Below are 22,034 nucleotides of genomic sequence, written 5' to 3'. Positions count from 1 at the left end.
GAAATCTCTTTTAATAGGGGACCAAAAGGCAACTGGATAGCAAAAACTGTATTTTTTACACACGTATTTCTGCCAACATGGAATAAGTAATACAAGAAAAACAACAGCATCCAATGTTACATGGATTTGAGCTAAGCTAATAAAATTTTCAATAGAGGCAAGAAGAATCTATCCAGAAATACCCTGACAGATATACTACAGATCGACCAAAGGTTTACTGTTCCTTAAAAGAAAATTATATAAAGTCAACATCATGACTCTTCCAAAGTTAGGAAACCTCTCGACCTTTCAAATATGAGGTAACACTGTACATGCAGCTGGCATTTTTAAATCTCTGCTTAATTAGTTGCATGGTAACATATTTATGTTAACTATTCCATAATTTTATCTGCAACAGAGGCATATTACATAAAACATATACCCAAAATGTAAGAAAGGTATACAGGTTTCTATGACACGGTATACTCAGAAGAACTTGTATTTTCAAAGATACAGAAGGCAAAGAACTGCTTTTAGATATGAGTCAGGAGTACAGACAGAGCAGTTTTAATGCTTAGGAAAGAAAAAACTCTGCACTTTTCCCTTCTCAGCAAATTACAATAATTCTCCTTTTTCAGAAGCACTGCAGACTTCATTTAACGCTGGGGGGGAAGGCACGACCGAGCTGTTCTGCTAGATACCGGCTCAGGGAGAGGTCTTGTGGGGAGAAAGGGAACAGTGTTGTTAAGCGATACACTTGCTGGATGAGTAGACTTTGACGTGTGTAAACACACAGTCAGCCTTTTATTTGATGTGACCATTTCAGTGAATACGTGGCTTCTGCAGGTGTCCAGTCTGCAGGAATACAAGGGTATTCTCACTGAGACAAGTACCTCTGATAGGAACACACCCTGAAAATAGAGATATTCCTTGCTTCCATGCACATAAACCCGCACTGCAGGGAACCGAAACCATGCAACCATTGAATTTTCTCTTGTGGAAAGCTATCTGTAACTCCACATACTACAGTATCAGGTAACAACTGGCAATATGCTAATACTATACTGCGGTTATGTCAAACCAAAAGTACCAAAGACATAGAAGAATGAAATGGTATCACCCTCTGCGGGTATCAACTACTCCCCCTTACAACCTAACTCTGGTAACAGGACACGAGTCTCAACACTATAGAGAAGGAGGGGAAACTGGAAAACATCTAGAGCAAGAGCAAAATTCGAAACTGGATGAATTACTGATGGGCAGGGAGCGCTGAGCAGTAATTACCGCCCTCCGACAGCCATATCTTACAAGAATAGATCATTTTGAAAACAAGCAAAACAAAACCAAACACACAGAACTGATCCATTAAGTGTACATATTACATATTGGTAGACATATCAAGACTATTCAAAAGAATAGTATATTTAATTTGGATGGTATAACTTGTTGGAATTGTTATACAGTGACGGATGATGAAATAGTGACAGCTACTTTCTAAATTTATCCTACAAAAATAAAGAAAAAAGTCCCAAAATTGGACTTACGTATTTAAATTACTCAGCTAGTGATATTGGAAATGCCTCTAAAGGGATCGCCATGGAGGTCTTAGTTAATGACACATATGAAACCATCCATTTTTATAATAAGTTTCTCCATATTTCATTTCTACATCTACTGATGTAGATGTACATCTACTTCCACCACCGAAGTGGAATTTCTTGTTTATACTTTGCTGAATTAAAGCATAGAATAAGAGCAGATGTACATTCAAATCAATAACAGCAGCAACATTCTGAGTGGTTATTAAGATTAAAATATTTCGAACACAAGCAGCTGTCCAACTGCTTGATTTTATTTTTTCTACTTTTGTTGTCTCTTCCATAAATTCACTATTAAGAAAAACAAAAACAAACAAAAAAGGTGCAATCACAACAAAGCAAAGGTAATTATGCAAGATTCTCCCTTTTTTGTACATCCACTTTGTTCTTTGGGGGAAAAGTGCAAACAGACTATTCACAAAAGCAACAGCTACACTGAAAAATTTCAAGGGCTCTAAAGGAGCCCCATTAAGAAATATTTTTCATCTAAAAAATGCAGAAGTACCACAATAATGCAGAAGTACCACAATATGAAAGACTTCAAGACGCATTATCTGCCTGGTATTCTTTGACACCTTTGCCACTCAAGACGTTACAGAAAAGCAGCCCACGGTGTAGCTAAAGAGCGAATGTGAATTACAGAACCAAAGAGGGAGGCAGCCTGTTTGTCAGCCTCTCCTGCGGTCAGAAATCTAGGGGGGTGCAGGCTTGGATAGATATCGCTCTACTTTTACTGCTCCCATAAGCCTGTTGAACTAAAACGGGTGCGCAGCGTGAGAAGAAACTTGAAGCTTGCACAAGAAATACCTGCAATTAGATTATTTTTGCGCAGCCTTCAGTAGAAACAATGCATATAGTCACAGAACATCTGATACGTTTGAAAGTCATTGAAAGTGTGAATTTTTAGTAAAATTTAGAAAAATACTAACCAATTCTTAGAAATCTCTGCCCACCAATGAAACAATGTGATTATAAATGCATTTTAAGATACTTGTCCGAACTGAACAATAACTAACTGGTTGAAAATACATCTTTGAAAAATGTCAGAGTATGAAAATTACCTAAAATTAGACCAGAAGCAGAACACTGTCTTCAGAAGGCAATTCAGCCTGGATATTAAAACACTGGGTTTTCTTTTTCCCTTGCAATTTGGTACATAGCTGTAATCCAAAACAATCGTAGCAACTGTAAAGGAATTAAAAAGGAGGCATTCACATCAAGAAAGCTCCTCAAGAGGAAGTCTACAGGTTGTTCTTTAATGTGAACTGTTGGTAGTGCACAAAGCAGTAGCTACTCTGCTACATGATCTCTTTTTATCTTGCTAAATTCCAAAGGGAAACCAAGTTGGGTTTCCCCAAATACTGCTGAAAGATATTTGCACTGCTACAGAAAGAAATTAGCCTAATCCAAGCAACAGAGTTTTGTACTTGGAGTAAAGGAATGCATTATGAAAATGTTAGAAAGAAGATGCAGTGTAACAAAAACCTCAAATACCAGAGATCACTGCAGCAGCATTCTTGCTGTATGCTGTAGCACAGACAGAGAAAAATACTGTGGGAGGAGAGGTCTCACATCAGAGCATTGTCTGAAACAGCAGACAGCAAGGTCCTACTACACAAGGCAAGGTCAATGCAACTGGAGAGTCATCTGTTTAAGAAAACACACTATTATTAGATGCGAGTTATGCAGCACTTGTGCACACTAATAGAATAAAACCATTACCCCAAAAATAAATGTTTTCAAATGGTAGCTTCAACTTTGCACTCAATGTCTTGAGTTTTTGTGTCTCATTTAAAACATTCAAATGAGTAACATCAAGAATATTGAAAATACCTGAGTATTTAATTTTTAAATTACTTATGAAATGTTACAACAATCAAAAAATACAATAATATGTTTAATTTTTTTTAATGAAGTGGCTCCACTGAAAGTGTCGTAACCAATTATTAAATATTACTTACTGATAGCAATGTAGAATAAAAAGTATCCCAGAGCTGACAGCCTATTTAAGCTATTATGATATGCCTCAGAGTAATGTGAGTGAAATATTAACTCAATACACTGGCCTATAGAATACACTTCCTTGTACAAGACTCAAGCCTGCACTGTCTCCATACTCGAAAGTTATGCTGGAGTACGTAAGAGTTTTGGGCATAAAGAATGCAGAAGGCAGCTCCCTGGGGTGGGTCACATATTCCACCAGGTGTGTGTCCCTGCTACTTTAAATCATTCACTGAAAAAGCTGGTATTACCTGCGGCACCATCACTGACACTTGATAAACTGGAGAAACATAGCAGGCTCTGGAAGAAGGATAATTCTGGTGGAGAGCTGTGGTCGTTCGTTCTAGCTCTTGTAGTCTACCAGTTCTCGGTAACTGATGGCACATCTAGCTTTTATTTGAACATGTTGGATTATTTATGAATGACTGGGCAGTTAAGAAGAGAGTATTGTGGATGGCCCAGTTTAAAATCAGTGACGTTAATTAAGTCTTGCACAGAGATGTCAGCATGACAGAGTATATGAAACCACCAAGGACCAGACTTTGATCCCACAGTGACATATTTACAAATTAACTCCATTGTGTCAAGTAAGATCAAAATTCTGTGCCTCAAAAACAGAAGAAAAAGATTAGAGAGCTCCCAATAGAGGAAACACAAGGAAAAACTGTCACCACTTTATCCTCAGCTCTTAAACACGAGTCTCATTTCAGTAGATGGACGTTTTGCTCAAAAAAAAAAAAAAAAAAATCAAAGAGTGAAATATGACCAATATCTGGCAGAACCATGACTATGGAAACCCCAGGCACAAGCAGACATACGTATAGGTTTGCCAAGACAAATAAAGCAGCATGCAGAGTAAGCTGGACTGCTCTCATATAATATGTACTCAGTCATGTAGGCCCTCAAGTACACGTGCAACAACTCTCTTCTAAATGAGATTAAGAAGGCTCAAGAAGGGACAGAATTAACCTAAGGAAAAACACGGATTTCAGGTTAGCACGCCAATAGCTTTCTAAAACAGAGCCATGATGAAAAGTACTATTTAAAAATTAATCAGACTGCATACTAGAGGTACAGACAGCCGTTAACCTGCTGTCTGCATAATCAAATGATAGCCATTACTCAAATGAAAAAACCATCAATGGCTGCATTGTGAACAGACGTGAGAGTAAGTCTGTCCACGCTGGAGCTGCGTGCTTCGTTCCAATGTTTCAGTTACTGGTATTTTTGAAAAGTACATAAAACAAAAAAAGATCTGAATTATTGCTAATAACACTATCATTGTCATTTATAAAGTTTAGGGCTCACAGTCATGAGCCAATATCCATTTTTGCAGTAGGTGCTGTACAAACAGAAAACAAAACGACAACCCTTGTTCCAAAGTGCAGTCTTTAGTGTTTTAAAAGAAGAAAACCTTGAAGAAATACTTTTGTAAATATGCAGGCAAATTAAGCTGATCACTAAAAAAAAAAAAAAAAAAGCTTAATTTTTATGTTTAATGAAAGATCCCTATGCAAATCATGGACTTCTAATGAAAAAAAATAGATTAATTGCTTTTTGCCTCCTTTATAACTCAAGTCTTCCTTTAACTAATTCTTGTTTCAAATCCAAGAACTATTGCTAAATTACAGCAGCTCTTCTCCAAAAAATAAGAGCTGCTAACTCAAGTTAAATGTTTCCAACCATTATAAATTTACCACGATCTTTCATGAACAGTTACAACTGTCACTTTTCAATATGTGTCTTGCTTCTACACTGGATTTTGGTGCAGGTTCTAGTCACTGGATCTTAATATTCCTATTTCTCTTAAATAGAACAGTCCTTTGATACAAGAAGTAGTCTCTTCTATGGGTAATTACAAATAGTGCTCAAATTGTTTCACAACATTCTTTTGGGTAACCTAAATATAGAGAATTTCTTTTTCTCATTTTACAAATCTCCCAAACATCAAATTATCTTATCATCTCTTTCAAGAACTTGTTCTATGATTTCCAATAAATACAGTTTTCAGAAATTTTTTATTTTGCAGTAGGGCTTTCATGTTTCTTGAACTTAAATTTTTACTCTGGATTTTTTTTCCTTATTAAATTGTTGGAACTCTGGCTTGAACACCACACTTTTATTGGTTAAGATGCATCACATTAATTTAATGTGAATTGAGAGGACAGGAACTCCACTGTCTGGTCTGAAGTCACAAAGTCTTAATAACAAACTTCTTAACCACGTGTGAAAATAGGAATGAACTCATTACAGTAAACTAGACTAATACCTCAATATGAACATGAATAAATTCTATTTAGATGACTAAGAAAGAAAGATTTTAGTAATCCTTTGCAAAGTTATGCACAGACTGGACGTGCTCTTTTATGACTTGGGCATTTCTCTCTGAAGCATTTCCTAATACACAAAACATTGCATCTATTTCTGGTTTCACCTCGTTTGTTTCACTGCTCCCAGATATGTTTAGGTGGTTTCCATTTTGTTTTTGCAACGATCACAAACATCAGTTGTTTGCCATTGACTTTTTGCAGGATGAGATACCAGGGATCAAAGATGATTACCTGTAGTTGGAAATGCATGAATTCTTAAACTATATAACAGTCACTGCTTCACAATAATTGCTGAATGGCTTTTTCATAATTGCCAAGTTCTCCGATCCCCTTTCAAATATACAAAACATACAGGATTGAAATATTTAGCAAACTTTTGTCATATAAATACACCACCACCAATTCTGCTCCTCACCTAAGTGCCTTACTATGAACCACGGAACATTCAACTGTTCCTTGAAGTACAGCGGATCCTTTATGCATTTCTCTACCACTCTACCCAGATCTTACACTTCCTTTATCAGAAGCCTAAATTGCAGCCACCTGTACAGGCTCTTCTCCGTATCACCTGTGCTGGTGGCATCCCAAGAGCGTGCAGCAGAACCGACAAGCATTGCACCCAGCCACTTTGGTCCTGATTCTACAAACACTTCAGTGAAACTTCTTTTGTAAGTGTTTGCAGACTTAGAGTCTTTGTAACTCAAGCGCACTTCACCGAGCGGGCCAAAGAGAAGTCTGGAGCTGGAAGGAATGTGTTGGCCCTTCGTGCCTGGGCGCCAGGGCCCCCAGCGCCCGCAAAGAGAGCTTAGAGCCTGCGAGAGGGGCTCGCCAGGACCCAGTGGGGAGAGAGAAACGACGACAGCCCTGCTGCTTACAACCAGAGGCTCCTTCCAACCCCACATCTCCTGTGAGCTACGCTGCTCTTGTCAGATCGCAATTAGCCAGGCTTTAATGTAAAAAAAAAAACCAAAAAAAAACCAAACCACAACTGCTTGTACAATAGGAACAGGTAAAAAAAAAAAAACAACAGTGAGAGCGAAGGATGAATTTATAGCAATTTACAGCATGTAGGATAAGGGCAATCCACCCCAAGTTGCTTTTGCATTTGGGATTTTCTTGAACCCTCCCGGAGGAAGAGGGGGAGCCCTGAAGCCGGAGGTCAGGCGGGGAAGGCGCGGGCACCGGGGGCACCGGGGGCGCCGGGTCCTCCCGCCGGCGGCGCGGGGCTGCGGAGCAGGGCCGAACGCGGGGCCCCCGCCCGCCCCCGGGCACGGCCGCAGCGTGCAGCCCTCCGCGCCCCCCGCCCGCCGGGGCCGGGGCGCCGAGACCCAGCCCCGGGGAGCCCCCGGGGGAAGCGCCAGCCTCACTCGGGAGCGGGGGAAGGAGCCCGTGAAGGCGGGCGGGGGCGAGCAGGGGACGCACCTTTCCGCGTCCCCCCGGAATCCTCCTCCTCGGGCCGGCCGGTGACTCCAGCAGCGGCGGCGGCCTCGGCGGCGGAGCGCTCTGCGGGACGGGGCCGCCCCCGGCTCGCCAGCGCTCCACGGCCGCCGCTGCCCGGGGCGGCGGAGGGAGCGAGGGGCCTACCCCGGCGGGCCGGGCCGGGGGCGGGGGCTGCGGGCGCGCACCGCCCCGCCGCGCGGCGGAGGGAAGGGGCGGGCGGTGCCGCGGGGGCAGCGCCGGCGGCTGACTCAGCCGCGGAGCGAGGGCGCGGGGCCGCCGGGGCGGGTTCCCCCGGGACCGCCCCTCCTCGGCGGCGGCGGGGGGAGAGCTCCTCCCGCCGGGTGGCCGCCCCCGGGCCGGCTGGCTGGGATCACCTCCGCACGCCAGGCAGGCGGGATGCGGGCGAGCCCGCCGCGGGCAGCTCCTCCTCCTCCTCGTCCTCCTGCCCACGGCAGCCCCGCGCTCCCACGGGCACCCGCAGCGCCCGCCGGCTTTGCAGCCCCGCCGCCGGCGAGGCGCCCGCTCCGCGCCGCGATGGGTGCGCGCCCCGCAGCAGCACCGCGTCTGCCGGCGCCGCGGGGGGATGCGTGGTCCGCGGCGGCCGCCCATCGCCGCTCCGCTCCCTCCGGGCGGCGTTGGAACTACTCCACGTCCTACAAGTTTGGCGGTAACCCCGCCGGCAGCAGTGCCCTAAGCTACAAATGCAACGGCTCTGCTCTCTCCGTGTCTGTGCGGCTGCCTATAAAAGAGCAGAGGGCGCCCGCAGAGGGGATCCCCGGAGCCGGGGAGCGCACCCCGCGTCCCGTCCCGCCGCGGGTCGCAGGCCCCCGCGCTCGGCAGCCGCCAGCCGCAGTTACCCGCCGAAGATCCTCCTACCTCCCGCCAACGGGCGCCGCCGCCTCAGCGCCCCGGCCCCGCTCCGCCGAGTAACGGCGCCGTCCCCCGCAGCGGGAGCCGGTCCAGCGCCATCGCCGTGCGCGCCCTCCGAGCGGGGGCCGGGCCGGGCCGGGGCGGGGGCCGGGGGCGGGAGCGGGCCGGGCCGCGGCTGCCTCACCGCATCGGAATGTGGGCCCGCGCCCCCCGCGCGCCGCTCCGCGCGCCCCGCTCCGCGCCCCCCGCCCGGCAGCGGCGGTGCACAAGGTGCTCCCCCCCGCAGCGCCCGTGCCGCCCCGCGGCGGGGGGAGCGGCGGCTGGGTTCAGGGGCGGGTTGAGAAGCGCAGCGCACAACCTCTGCCCTGCGCTCCGCTGCCAGCCATTATCCCGGGGACGGGGGAGCGGAGCCCGGGGAAGGGGAGGGGGAAACATCGCGCTCTCTCCATCGGCGCCGCGGAAAAACATGGTTTCGGTGAAAGCTGTGCATCCCTGCGTGCGATCTTTTCCATGCAGAGTACAACAGGAAGAAAAGCAGCCTCATAAACTTTCGTTTTAAAGGAAGCATTCCCATTTTTTTAAACAGGCGAAAGTTGGCCATAGATTACACGGGTTTATTTTGGACGTTTTTATGTGAAGGGCACCGATTCTCATAACTAAGGTATGTGGAGATTGTGTCCCAGTGCAGGGCTGTAAAACTTACAGTTAATTTACTTCATTCTCTTCCAGCATAAGGAACTTGTCCTACTATTTTCTAAGGGAAGAACAAATCCAAATGCTCAAAAGTCAGATTTATTACTATATATTCTACTCTGTTACCTCAGCAAACACTCTGCACCTCATTGCAATAATTGTCTTGTGAGGGTAATACAAGTACAATAGCATTGGTGCCCTGTAGATAGTGATCACAGCAAAGAACATCTACCGGCAGTTCAGCAAACACATCAAAAAAGTCAATGAAGTCACCCACTGAAAGTCTACAGAAGTTATATGTTTTCAAAAAGTTTATATTTTGTTTGGTTTTTTTTTTAACAAATTAGGTGAGATAGAGTGTTATCTATATTATATTTATTCACTTACTACTTCCTGGCTTTACATTTGTTATCTACTCTGACTCTTTCAGTGGCTTACAGGTTCTGATTATTGGCATAGTGAGAGAAAATACATCCACGATAGTAAAGCACCTTGATCTTTTTAGCAGTGTAACGTCAAAATAATTTATTGCTTAAGAGACATGAGACATGGCCCGTCTGAACTAATTTGGTGAATTAACTCATAATATTGATCACTCTGTACTGAAATACAGCACATATTGGATAAAATCCAGATCCTACAGAAGAGTTAATACTTCCTTTGCCTCCAGCGTGGCCCAGATTTCATTCACTGCATATAGTATCCCCAAAAATGCCATAATACAATATTTTGCAAAAGGTAAACTTTGAGTAGTCAATCTTTTCCAATTCATGTTCTGTCTGATCTGTATATTTTTCAGTACTTCCATATATTCATATACTGAATATTGACTCAAAATACATTCAATTAATCATACTTTAGTGTACTTTACATTTTGTTAGTGTCAGAGGCATAGTAACTACTTCATAACAAATCATGCAATGGGTTTGCAGCACTACAATAGTGACAACGAATTATCCTCTAAACACACAGGCAACAGGAACCTTTCCATGGAAGCTTTTTCCAGTTTCTCTCTGCTTTTCCAGTTGTTTTAAAGAGCACAGGAAAGTTATTATCACATTATTCCAGTGGAAAATATATATAAACTTTCCTTCACAACGTGTTCGCACTTTATTTTTTTCAGCTTGCAAAACTCCAACAATAAAAGGTATCCTGTACTGAAAGAAAATGATACATTTGACAGGATGGAAAATTTGGAGAAATCACCGTATCCTTGACTCGACAAAAGACTAAGGCATCTCTCTAACTTCAGGCACAGGTCAATGGGACAACTTAGCATACCAGGGATCAATAACATGCTCAAGCCATTTGTTGCATTAAGGATCTCTTCCTGAGATCCAGCTCCTTACCTGTAAATTGAAGACTTCCATGTTTCACCAGGGCACTGGAAGACTATTTAATAACGGTAAGATTTTCGAACACTATGATGATGGAAGATATAAAAAAATTTATAACAATGTGAAAGTTATAAGTCAGATACAATGGTGACAGGTGCTCTCTACAAAATAATTAGATGCTTATTTCCTCTGGGATGACACTCACTTCTCTGAATACTGCAGGAAAGAAGAAATAACCAAGATTACAAAGCTGCAGGACTGCCGACGTAGCTGCTCTCTTCCTAAAATGTATTTATGCAGTTGATTGATAGTTCAGAAATTGCATCCCTGAAAAGCATTGCAGACTGAGAAGAATCTAAATATGAAGGAATAATGTGCCTAGATATATCTAACAAAATAAGTTGCTACTTAATATTTTTAATGTGATTTCCTTCTTTAAAAACAAGTCGGAAGTTATACGCAGATCATGAGAAAGGTGAAATTGCATCCCAATTACACATTTACGGTCAAGACAAGCCATCTTTCCCTTCCAACAGAAATCCATGATCCTCTGAGATGCTGCAAGCAGATTTACTTGGGAAGAACATCATTTCCTTTGTGACACATTGGAAAGCTGCCTGTTAGAATAGTCACCCGGGTAATCTCTTTGCCTCCGTTACTGTGAGGTTCATTGGTTTTCGACCTCTCCCTGGTCATACACACAACAGGAGTAACTCCCCTCAACAGAAGTCACTGACCTTCTTTCAAAGCTAATTTGTTCCCGAGGCGGGAGAAGTCTGCAGGCACTCATTAGCACCCAGGGCTCCAGTTCCTCCGCAGGGGACGCCCATGCCCGAGTTTTGCAGAAGTGAATTTTGAGCTGCTTGACTTCAGTGCTATACAGGCAAAGAAACTGTTTTTTGCTGCACTGGATTTGTGGGTCAGTTTCTTTTTAACGTTCTCAGACAAGCAGAAAGTGCTTTAGGAATGCTTCAATTTTCGTTTTTCTCTCATTGTACATCAGTGTCCACCGTGTTTTCATGAGAAATGTTTGTCATCACACTGTACCCTACTCCATCAGGCTTGACCATATAGAGAGACAACACAGCCAACTCAAATTCACCATATTGCTAGATTCACTAGCAACGTATTAGCTCAAGGTGGAGATTCAGATATGCAGTTTCACTAATGTAGGATTCTACATACAATGTTTATATGTAGAGAAAAATATAGGACTTTCAGAAAATATTGATGTGTCTTTTAGCTCTTACCAGCTAACAGTCTTCTACTGACCATGTATTTTGGAGTTTGAGTTACCAAATTAATTTAGAGATGAACTTCAAAGTGATGCATAAATACTAAATTCCACACATTCCTGCAAGATGGTAAGTATTATTCACATTATACAGATGGGGAAACTCAAGCAATGTGAGTTTACTTGGGCGATTTTCCCAACGACAGGAAGAAAAAGTAGCTACAGTGGTAGGATCAGTACTCAAGAATACCTGGCTTTTTTTCTGCACTCAGTCTGAACTATACATCACTTGCCTAAACCCTGCAGTATAATGTATAAAGGAATATTTTGTCTTTAATCGTGGTGTTCTATAGCAATATTTTCAAACAATTTCTTTAAGGAATTACATAAAACACTTTAAAAATGCTTTTAATTTTAAAAAATAGCCAAAAGGTTTTTCCTTGGGCTTTGCTCCAAAATTCACCCTTCAGCTAGGACTAAAGAAAAGCACACATGCTCGCGCACATACAAACACAAATTCTAAAAGAAAATTAGAAACACATGAAAATAAGGACTGAGAGTGTTTTCTTAACTGCACTCTGGTTTCAGTACAGCAAAATTTTCATTGATACACTAACAGATAGCAATTTGTCTTGTGAAGAAACACGTAGGCCCTATCTGCAATTAATTCCTCCCTTCCATTAGACCAGTTATCATTCTACACAAGTACAGCCCATGGAGGCAGGGTAGCGACTGCTCTGTCGGGGCAGCTCAGCTCTCTCTATAAAGCAGAATTCTGTTTCAATCATAAGGTGATTCTGCCCTATGAGAAGAGTTTTTATGGACAGACAGCTTCAGTTAACGTAACTATTATTTTAGTAAAAGCCCAATTTTGAGACTATTTTATGTACATTTTCTATACTGATCCAAAATAATCATAGAATCATAGAATGCTTTGGGATGAAAGGGACCTTTAAAGGTCATCTAGTCCATCCCCCCTGCAATTGGCAGGGACACCTACAACTAGAGCAGGTTGCTCAGAGCCCCATCCAGTCTCGCCTTGAATGTTTCCAGGGATGGAGCATCTACCACCTCTCTGGGCGACCCGTTCCAGTGTTTCACCACCCGCACTGTAAAAAATGTCTTCCTTGTATCCAGTCTAAATCTACCCTCTTTTAGTTTAAAACCACTACCCCTTGTCCTGTCGCAGCAGGCCTTGCTAAAAAAGCTATCCCCATCTTTCTTTTAGGCCCCCTTGAAGTACTGGGAAGCTGCGATGAGGCCTCCCCGCAGCCTTCTCTTCTCCAGGCTGAACAACCCCAGCTCTCTCAGCCTTTCCTCATAGCAGAGGTGCTCCATCCCTCTGATCATTTTTGTGGCCCTCCTCTGGACCCGCTCCAACAGGTCCATGTCTTTCCTGTGCTGAGGACCCCAGAGCTGGACGCAGCACTCCAGGTGGGGTCTCACCAGAGCAGAGCAGAGCAGAGGGGCAGAACCACCTCCCTCGACCTGCTGGCCACACTTCTTTTGATGCAGCCCAGGATACGGTTGGTTTTCTGGGCTGTGAGAGCACATTGCCGGCTCATGTCCAGCTTTTCATCTGTTAGTACCCGCAAGTCCTTCTCCTCAGGGCTGCTCTCAATCCCTTCATCCCCCAGCCTGTACTGATACCGGGGATTGCCCTGACCCAGGTGCAGGACCTTGCACTTGTCCTTGTTGAACCTCATGAGGTTCACGCAGGTCCATTCCCACAGGCCCATAATAATAAACGTATGGAAGACAGACTACTTAGTAATTTCAGAACTTGTTTTTAAATTATTAACTCTGGATTGGAGGTTTCTTAACAAGCCTGCTATTCAATGAATGTTCCAGGGGCTTTGTAACTAGATTAAAGATTTAATGTCACTTTACGTGATGTGAAGTCTGTTTTGCCCATCTGACTATTATAAACACCAGCAGTCATAGAGGCAATTCTGAAAGCCTAATGAACATGCTCAAAGACTTTCTAACATTTCAATTAGGAATAAAAAAATAAACTATGTAATATAAATAACTGTTTAAAACGACTAATAAGATGAAACATTTTAATTTAGAGTTTTGGAATTGACAACAGCTGCTCAACTTTCAAATCATTAGTAAAGTCATCTTCCAATTAGTCTTTGGAAGAGATACAAAAGGTTTTAGAGTAAACTTTAAAAACTCACACACATTCTTTTCAAATATCTCTAAGATAGAACATTTCTGATAAGGGTAATTAATTATAAATATGGGATAACTGCATTATTGGTTTTTTGGCTATACAAGTTTTAGTCTGACAAATTTCATATTTCAGTGGAGTAACTCCTGATACAGATCAAATTAAAGGAAGCCTTTTATGCCTCAACTGTATTCCCATCGTATAAGTTAGCTATATTTTCAGTATCGATTTTTGCTACACCATTACTTCATGACAGTTTTTTAGAAGTTAGAGACTATATTAGAATACAGGTCTTCAAAACACTGGAGGCATAACTCTTGTTTACTTCATATTACAGTACAGGGACAATGGAAGTCAAAGAAAGTATTAATACTAGTAACTGAATAAAGTTAATAAATTGAATAAAATTGAATACTGCACCATAATTTTCTGTTAATTCTCCCTAAAAAATAGCAGATGAAAAATATATATCTATTAATGGATTAATCTATGAGAATTTGGGGGTCAAGAATAGTACATAAATATTAGAGATATTAAAGTAGCAAGTAATAAACACTGACATTCCAAATCAAATATTAGAAAGCATGTAGTTACAAAGTTTAACTCTATCCCAGCCAACACCAGGACAAGCCATAATGAAAATGTATTAAGAACCCCGCTTTATTACTTTCCTCATATAGTCTCAGATGTAAAGTTCCTCAAATGCACAGCAAAGTCTTGAATACATTTATAATGATAAAACGTGTTGTATCTTGAATGAAATTACATGGTCCAACCAGCATGGAATATTGTCCTGAGCACCTAAACAATAAAGCCTGATTTATCTAAGCTCATTAGATGTATCTTTGTATAATCCCATTAACTGTTTAGGTCAACCTGATTAATCCTGTTGAACAGTATTTTATTCCTAGGCTTCTTTCTCCTGATTGACATTTTCAAGGAAGCTTTACCAAAAGGCAGTTTTTCTATCACCTCATAATTGTGCCTTTAGTTTGAATACCAAATTATTATTGTACTCGGGGATTCACTTCCTCCACAAACCAACAAATGAGCTAACTTACCTGTGCTCTGTCATCACTTCAAACAAGCAGCCAGGACAAAGAGTTATTCATGTAATAAATTATAAAACCTGTATTGTCCTTAATGCCTATGCCTAAACAACAACCAGTCTACAGGATCAATTTAACATTCAGTTCCTTTACTGGCAACATGCCATAGTATACATTTACCAAATCCAAGAACCAACACAAGAATTTGTTTAGTAGCTGACCAGAACTGTTAAAGCCATAAGATATTTCAAACATTTCCTTATTTTTCTCTTAATAGCTGAAAAATTTGGGTGCCAACACAGCGGGCAATAATATTAGAAAACATATAGTTACAAAGTATGTTGGTATTTTTGCTCTTCTTAATGTTAAGATACTTCATTTCATGTTGGATGATTCAAAGTACCCTCTACGTAAAAAGTTTAACTCAAAATCTTGTAGTGTTTTCCAGTGAAATTTGGCAAAAATTGTTCCTTTGCAGAGATATATAATACACACACACACACTGAGAGATTTACTTATTAAAAACATGGAGGATATAGGGAGGGAATTGCATAAAGTTGCCAAGAATTTTGTTGCTTTTTTTCCAATAGGCTGCTCTTCGTTTAGGACTTAATTCTGCTATTTGATATTAGTATAATTTGTCTTTTGTGCTACAGAAAACATGTATTCTTACTATAGCCAAATAAGGCCATTTTATGTGTTATCTATTTATTGCATATACACACAAAGTTTAACGTCCATAGCCATTTTATTTTCTGCTGCGTCTCTAGATATTCTGAAAGGATATGCCTGTAGATGAAAGACTATCAGCTCAAGACTAAAATGAATCTTTAATTAAAATTTTAATGCTTGAAATAAGCAAATACTATTTCCTAATGCTACACAGTCTTAACATCAAAATACGAGATATTTGCATGTGTATAATACACAACTTTCTTGAAATTAGTAATACCAGAATAAAAGTACATTTTGCAGAAACTGACATCTGTTTCAAAGTACAAACCCAGGTATTACCTGATTCTTCCACGACTACTTGACATTGAGAGACATTATAAACCTGACATTGAGAGACATTATAAACCTTATAAAAAGACCCAAGCATATCTTAGTTACTTCTAGCTTTCCAATAAAACCTCAAGTTGCTGGAATTACTAATGTATAAAGGCTGCAGAATGGACCACAGTTTTGTATAATGTTGGCATACACAATTCCACTGAAAGTTTGCCTCATCCTGAAAGTAGATATTTAGGTAGTGCTTTTTATAGTCTAACGCTGGGACATTACATTTTATATGGTAAAGTCTAAAGATAAATGAGTTATATAAGCTTTTGTATCATTCTTATGAATTAGGGTAGAGTTTAAATAAAAATAACTGGCAACTTCTGCTGTTTAATCTAGTAAAAACATATTTCGAAATTCACATACTCTGAATGTCTTCATCGTGCATTTGTTTCATATTTATTATATTCTCCTACCTTATGCAAGTACTTGCAAGAAGACATCTTACAAATTTTGAGGAATAACCTTGTATGTAACGCACTTTGATCTGCTACTGATACCACTAGTTGGCTGAAGGATTCCTAAAAATGCATTTGCCGTAAAGAACAGTGGCTACCATTTGGGAAATGGATGTGTTCAGGAATAAGGGCACTCAAAAATCAGCACACAGAACTTTAATAACTGGTTTTGGGAACTAATATCCTAGAAAAAGAGGTAATACACACAGAGAGATTTGTATGACTGTTAACCAGTGTTTAGACAGGGAAAAGGAAGTACGTTGACAAGGTGAGTAGTTGGTGATTCAATTTAAAGGAGAGTTGAAAGCGAGAGCATTATTTACAGGGCTAGATCAATCTTCAGTCTTCGCTGGGCAATTTGTGAACTACATCTTACAAGGAGTTAGGAGAAGCCTCGCTCCCATATCACATAACACAGAGCCAATTTCATCCTTACCACTCTCGCATTTTGGGATCCCTCATTTCTATTGCAGATGGATGGCTTCCAAATAGAAAGCAGAATTCGGACAATGTTCAGGAAACCAATGCGGTTCTGGTTATACAACACAGTGTTTAAAAGAGCCTGGCCCCTCGTGTCTTTTTCAAATTTAGTTCTTCAATAAGAATGTAATGCTGTTCTTTGTTTTACTCATTAAAAGCTATTGAACTGAAGTAGATTCCAACATGCATTTAAACTGTTAGTTTATCGAATCTGGCAAAAATAAAACTGAATCAATTTTATAAAGAAACCATATGATTGGACTATTCAGATATTCCAATGTGTAACCAATTACTTTTTTTTTTTGCCAACTTTGATTAGCATTTGCTAGCGCACGTGAATTCTGGACGGGTAACAAAAGGTCTTGCTTTGCCCACAATTTTGACATTTGATACTATTAAAAAAAAAAAAAAAGCTCAAGAATAATCATCTGACAGTTAATACATTGCAGGATCCATCTTTTCCATCAGTGATGGAAGACTACATTCTGTAATTTTACATTTAAAAGAAATCGGCTTTTTAGACTAAGTTCCTTTGTAATTCTGTTAATATATTGACTTTTGCTGTCACTGTGCTTGTGTACATGCTGTTTGTCATGGCAACATATAGATATACTCCCAGCAGCATTTGATTGATCCATAAATTCAACATAATTTCTTTGATACTTAGGGACATAAAAGATGCATGTGGTTTTGCCACATCATCTTTCTTTTTAGAAGTGCCAACAATAGAATGAAAAATAATGAACATATTGCTCTAAACAGTAAGTTTATGAAAAGGAAACAAGTCCATTATCTGCCCAAATTATTCTGAAAGTTCATGAAAAGTAATTCAGACTGAACAGTAATTCAATGCAATTCTAATGTAGCATTACACTAACAAATTAATTGAAAAGGAAAATAAAGTGAGAAAAATTGTTTAGCACCACAATAGCACCCACGTTTTAGCCTGGTAGGCACTCCAATGCTTTACTGAAGTCTATAAAAGGTAAGTAAATAATAATCTACTGTTTTCTACAAAGTCACATTGGGTCACTAGGTGTTGAAAATGTGAGAGTATGGGAATACTTCTGGTTAATCCTAATGGTTATTCAGAAATTAGTATATATGACCAGGACTTTCCATGAAAGTAGCCAGACTGCAAAAAGGATAATCACTACTTTGCTCTTTGCTCATGAAAAAAAAAAAACAAACATTAACTTTGCAGTATCTATTATAGCCTTCTCCCCCAAAAGGGGACATCATTAAATTTACTGTAAGTTCTAAAGATACATATTTTACAATCAGCATGTAAAGTTCTAGGACTAAATATTTAAAGCAAAAAAAAAAATGCCTTGCTCCATTAAGTGTCACATCAGTGCATATAGTTTCACAGCTAGTCCTGGACAACTCAATTTTGTGTAACCTTAAATACAACAGAACCTTAGTAAAGTGTTCTTTCTTTTATAATACAAACAAAATAAACTTCAGCTTCTGTTTTATATGCCACTTGAGATTCTTTGCAGTAATTCCTTCCACATCTGCTCTGCAGCTTTCAGGTTTATAAAAGCAGTATCTCCCAATTTCCTTTCATCAAAACATCCATATGCTGTGTTTCATAGACATTTTGCTACACTTCAACACTGAGGCACTAATTACAACTTGGAATCATATGCTAAGGCTAAGAAAAGAAATACATGTGGTTATGAGGCATCTAATACTGAAAATCCTGAACAACCTAGCCAAAAATTCCTCAAAGTGTGGTAACATACCAATATAAGTACACCTAAAATTATCTCAAAAGTTGTAAAAATAAGAGAGGTAAAGAAAAAAAGAGTAAAGAATAAAACTAAACACAAGCACCGTCAGATTCTAAACTAATGACCTAAGATCATGTGCAGAAATGTTGCCATCCAGATTATGACAGGAAAACTGTTGCTAAAGAACCAAATTGTTTGGGAAAGGGGCTGGTATGGGAAGAGCTTGATAAACCATTTGTCCAAAACGTAAATTTCTAGGATTTCTGAAAATAGTACAGTGTTGGTATCTCCTGCAGATTTCAAGTTTGTAAGTTGCTAGTGTGCTGTAAGTGTCAGTGCCTTTCCAGTGAACAGTCTATCGATGGGGACACATTTGAGGGGCCAGAGAGCGTAAGATAGATGATCTCGAAATCACATTAATCTTCACTATATGCAGGATTAGGGGAGTTTTGCATTCTCCTGACCAATTTGTAGTGCTGTATTCCCTTTTTTTGTGTGCTGTGACTGCACACCCAAGACTCCCGTCCCCTCGAGGGTAGAAGCATAGTAGCCACCCTCACTTCCACATCTGACAGATGACAGTCTAAGCACAACTGGGAAACTGAAGGTAGCCACTCTTCATTACAGCAAAGTGTTTATAAGCATGGTATGATCTATTTAAAAATTAGGGGGCCTAAAAATAACCATTAACCTCAGGAGAAAGAGAACTAGGCTGTAATTTTTAAAAGCGCAGCATAATCCTTCGTGCTTCCATCTAGAAGTTCTTAATGCACTAAAGACATTTACGTGGGAGAAATGAAATGCAAATAACACTTTTTCATTAATTGCCTACCTGGAATATATTTGTAAGTGCGTGTATGAAAGAGGAAATCTATCTTCTCACAAAAATTGATCAGTAAAGACTGCAGAAAAATGCTGTTAATCCTTAAATGAAGCTCTAAATATCCAATAAAAGACAAATGGCAAATCAGAAAAACATGCTACAAAATACCCGTGGGCACCACAAAACTTGAAAAGACAAGAGTGTCCTCTAGAAAATTTAAAAGAGCTGAATCAAATTGGCAAGTATATTCCTTTTGAGGAAAACAGTATATAAGTTTGCTGATCAAAACTCTGACATCTAGAGTGTTACAGGCTAACACAACGGAGCATCCGTTACCTCAAAACCAAGGTTTCCAGGTTTCAATAAAGGCATGCTAAGGAAACAAAATTGTGGGTTTAACACTAGTTTTCTTCTTTTCTTCCATGCTAACCCTGGCATACAAGTTGTAATCTGAAGCAAGCAACACATGGTCAAGGGTATTCTTATATAATCAGCAGAGAACAAACTGTTCCTTTTCTTCCTTAAATCTGTGCCCAATCACACAGACAGGGCTCATCGGGACAGTTTTGCTACAGAGTACTTGCCAGTGAGAGAAAAAAGAATTTCCCCTACACTTTTCCTTTCCTTTTCTTTCCCCCCTCACCCTTCCAAGTGAACGTGAGATACAGGGGGCTGTTGGGTCAAGATGATTTATGGTAGACATTTACATTAAAATTTACAAGTTCTGCTGATGCAGGGAACATGGTTAATCTGTAAATTTTAATTTGCATAGCTTAAAAAAATTCACGCTTTCCTTCCTTCCCTGAAAATTCAACATAGCCTAACCATGCTGATAACATCATAAATTGAAATTAGCCACCTTTATTACAGATTAAGAACGAACAAATTGGAAGGGAAATACAGCTATGGGGTTCCAGCAAGTAAAGCAGAGTAGTGAGATGAGTAACACAAGCAAAGCAGGCTGCTGGGATAGAAAAGGCTACTTTGTTATTTGTAGTCCTCCCGCAGGAGATTTCAGACTGTAGTATTTCTTTATCACTCTCCGTTTTTAATAATGAAGAAAATGTTTTGCCATATGGCAAGAGTAAAGAATGTCGGCTAAGTGTGTTCATAGGGACTTCCTATGTACGTTACTACACATAGTAGAACATAGGGCCTTATTCATATTATATAAAGATGACATTTAATGAAGAAATTGAACACACATCTATTACAAGGCATTGGTTGGCATGAAGCATTTCTAGTAAAGCGAAAAAACAACACAATCAGGACTACTTTTTAAAAGCACACAGCTTTTTCCTTCACTTCCTGATCAAAATTCAATAGCGACTGAACAGTTTTTATGGTAATATAAAGAAGTATTTGTTTTAAGAAATAAATCACAAATGGGAAAGTAGAAAGTAAATATTAATATCTGATTCACAGTGCACTTTATATGAAATAAAATGGATTTGCCCCATAGCCTTTCCAAGTAATATTAAAAAGATTTTTCTCTCCTTTAACATTGCTTAGCTTCCCAAAATATGTCCAGTACTTCCTATTGAATAGAACAACACCTACCAGTGCCAGATAACACCAGCAAAAAACCCTCCAGCCAACCTTCCAAAGGAAAACAAGTTGACAAGTGTCTTTTTTTCAGCTTACTGTAGTAGTTAAATGTATCACCTCTTCCCCTTCTAATATTTCCCTCCCTTAAATGAAGTTGAAGTTGGAATAACCGTTCCCAGCTCTACCGGGCTTCAAGCGTGGCACGTCGATGCTCAAAAGTTTGCACAACTTTCTGATTTAATCGGCTGGTCTGACTGAAGAGGCTCTTCCAGCACACCTGGTCCTGTCTATACCCCTATGCTGTGGAGACCAGAGCAACACAGTTACTGGGAAACCCTGGCATTGGAAATATTTGGCAGTAGGGCCCTGGGGATGAGGTGCTAGAAGATGTATAGGGTCTCCCTGCCTCAGCACCTGCACCAAGAACCTGCTCAAGAACTATGTAGGGGTCTCACCCCAGCCCCAAAATAAAAATCAGAGTGGAACAGAAAATATTTTTGTAAATCCCCCAGTCAAACAGGAGAAAATCTGGGGGCAACATGCATATCAACTGCTCAGACAGCATATGTGCTCTATTTTTGTGCAAAATTAGAACTATTAGCCTAAATTCATCCTAACTCATCACAAATTACCCTAAAGAATTTAATAGCAAGAATGTACTTGTCATCCCCTTTTTTTCTTTTTTTTTTTTTTTTTTAAGAATGCTTAGGACAAACGCTAGAAATACAGACCGTACCATATCCAGCAACATCACTACTGACGAGATGTCCAATTTCATTACAACGTGCCCTCCCAATTCACTGACGTTCCCATGAAGGCGGCAGGCCCGCTCTCCCCTTGCTTTCCCAATTGAGTGTTTTGGAGCAACATAGAGCTTACAGAATTTCAGAGCGCGCACTGCTGAAGTCCCCCTGTACCTTCTAGAACGTTTTGCTCTGAGAGGGGGTGCGGGATGCAGCCTAAAACATCAGAGAAGAGTTCAAGAGATTATTCAGGGGTTTGCTGAGCAGCATTCTATATAGTCATTTAAGGGCTTCAGTAGCATTTGGAGTCCTATTTAAATTTAGATAGTTACATTGTGTACATCACACTGTATTGAAACTTTTATTATCTAAAACCGTGGATTTGGATTTTTAACAGGGTTTAGTTTAATCTTACACATTAAGAAATATATTAAGAAAGATAGCCCCACCTACTGACAGAACAGTCACAGTACAGAGTAA

General features: G+C 40.5%; 1 protein-coding gene across 1 annotated transcript in view; it reads right to left on the bottom strand.

Moving 5' to 3' along the window:
• Positions 1 to 7,388, bottom strand: part of PLCE1 (phospholipase C epsilon 1) — a 167,816-nt gene extending 160,428 nt beyond the window's left edge. Inside the window, 1 exon segment of the mRNA XM_082309577.1 lies at positions 7,331 to 7,388. The gene's annotated coding sequence lies outside the window, so the exon portion shown is untranslated.
• Between the last annotated feature and the right edge of the window lie 14,646 nt (positions 7,389 to 22,034).

This window comes from Platalea leucorodia, assembly GCF_965183815.1.
Source record: "Platalea leucorodia genome assembly, chromosome: 4".
In the NCBI taxonomy this organism is placed as follows: domain Eukaryota; kingdom Metazoa; phylum Chordata; class Aves; order Pelecaniformes; family Threskiornithidae; genus Platalea; species Platalea leucorodia.
Note: the sequence above shows the minus strand (reverse complement) of the source record. Positions and strands in the feature narration are given on the sequence as shown.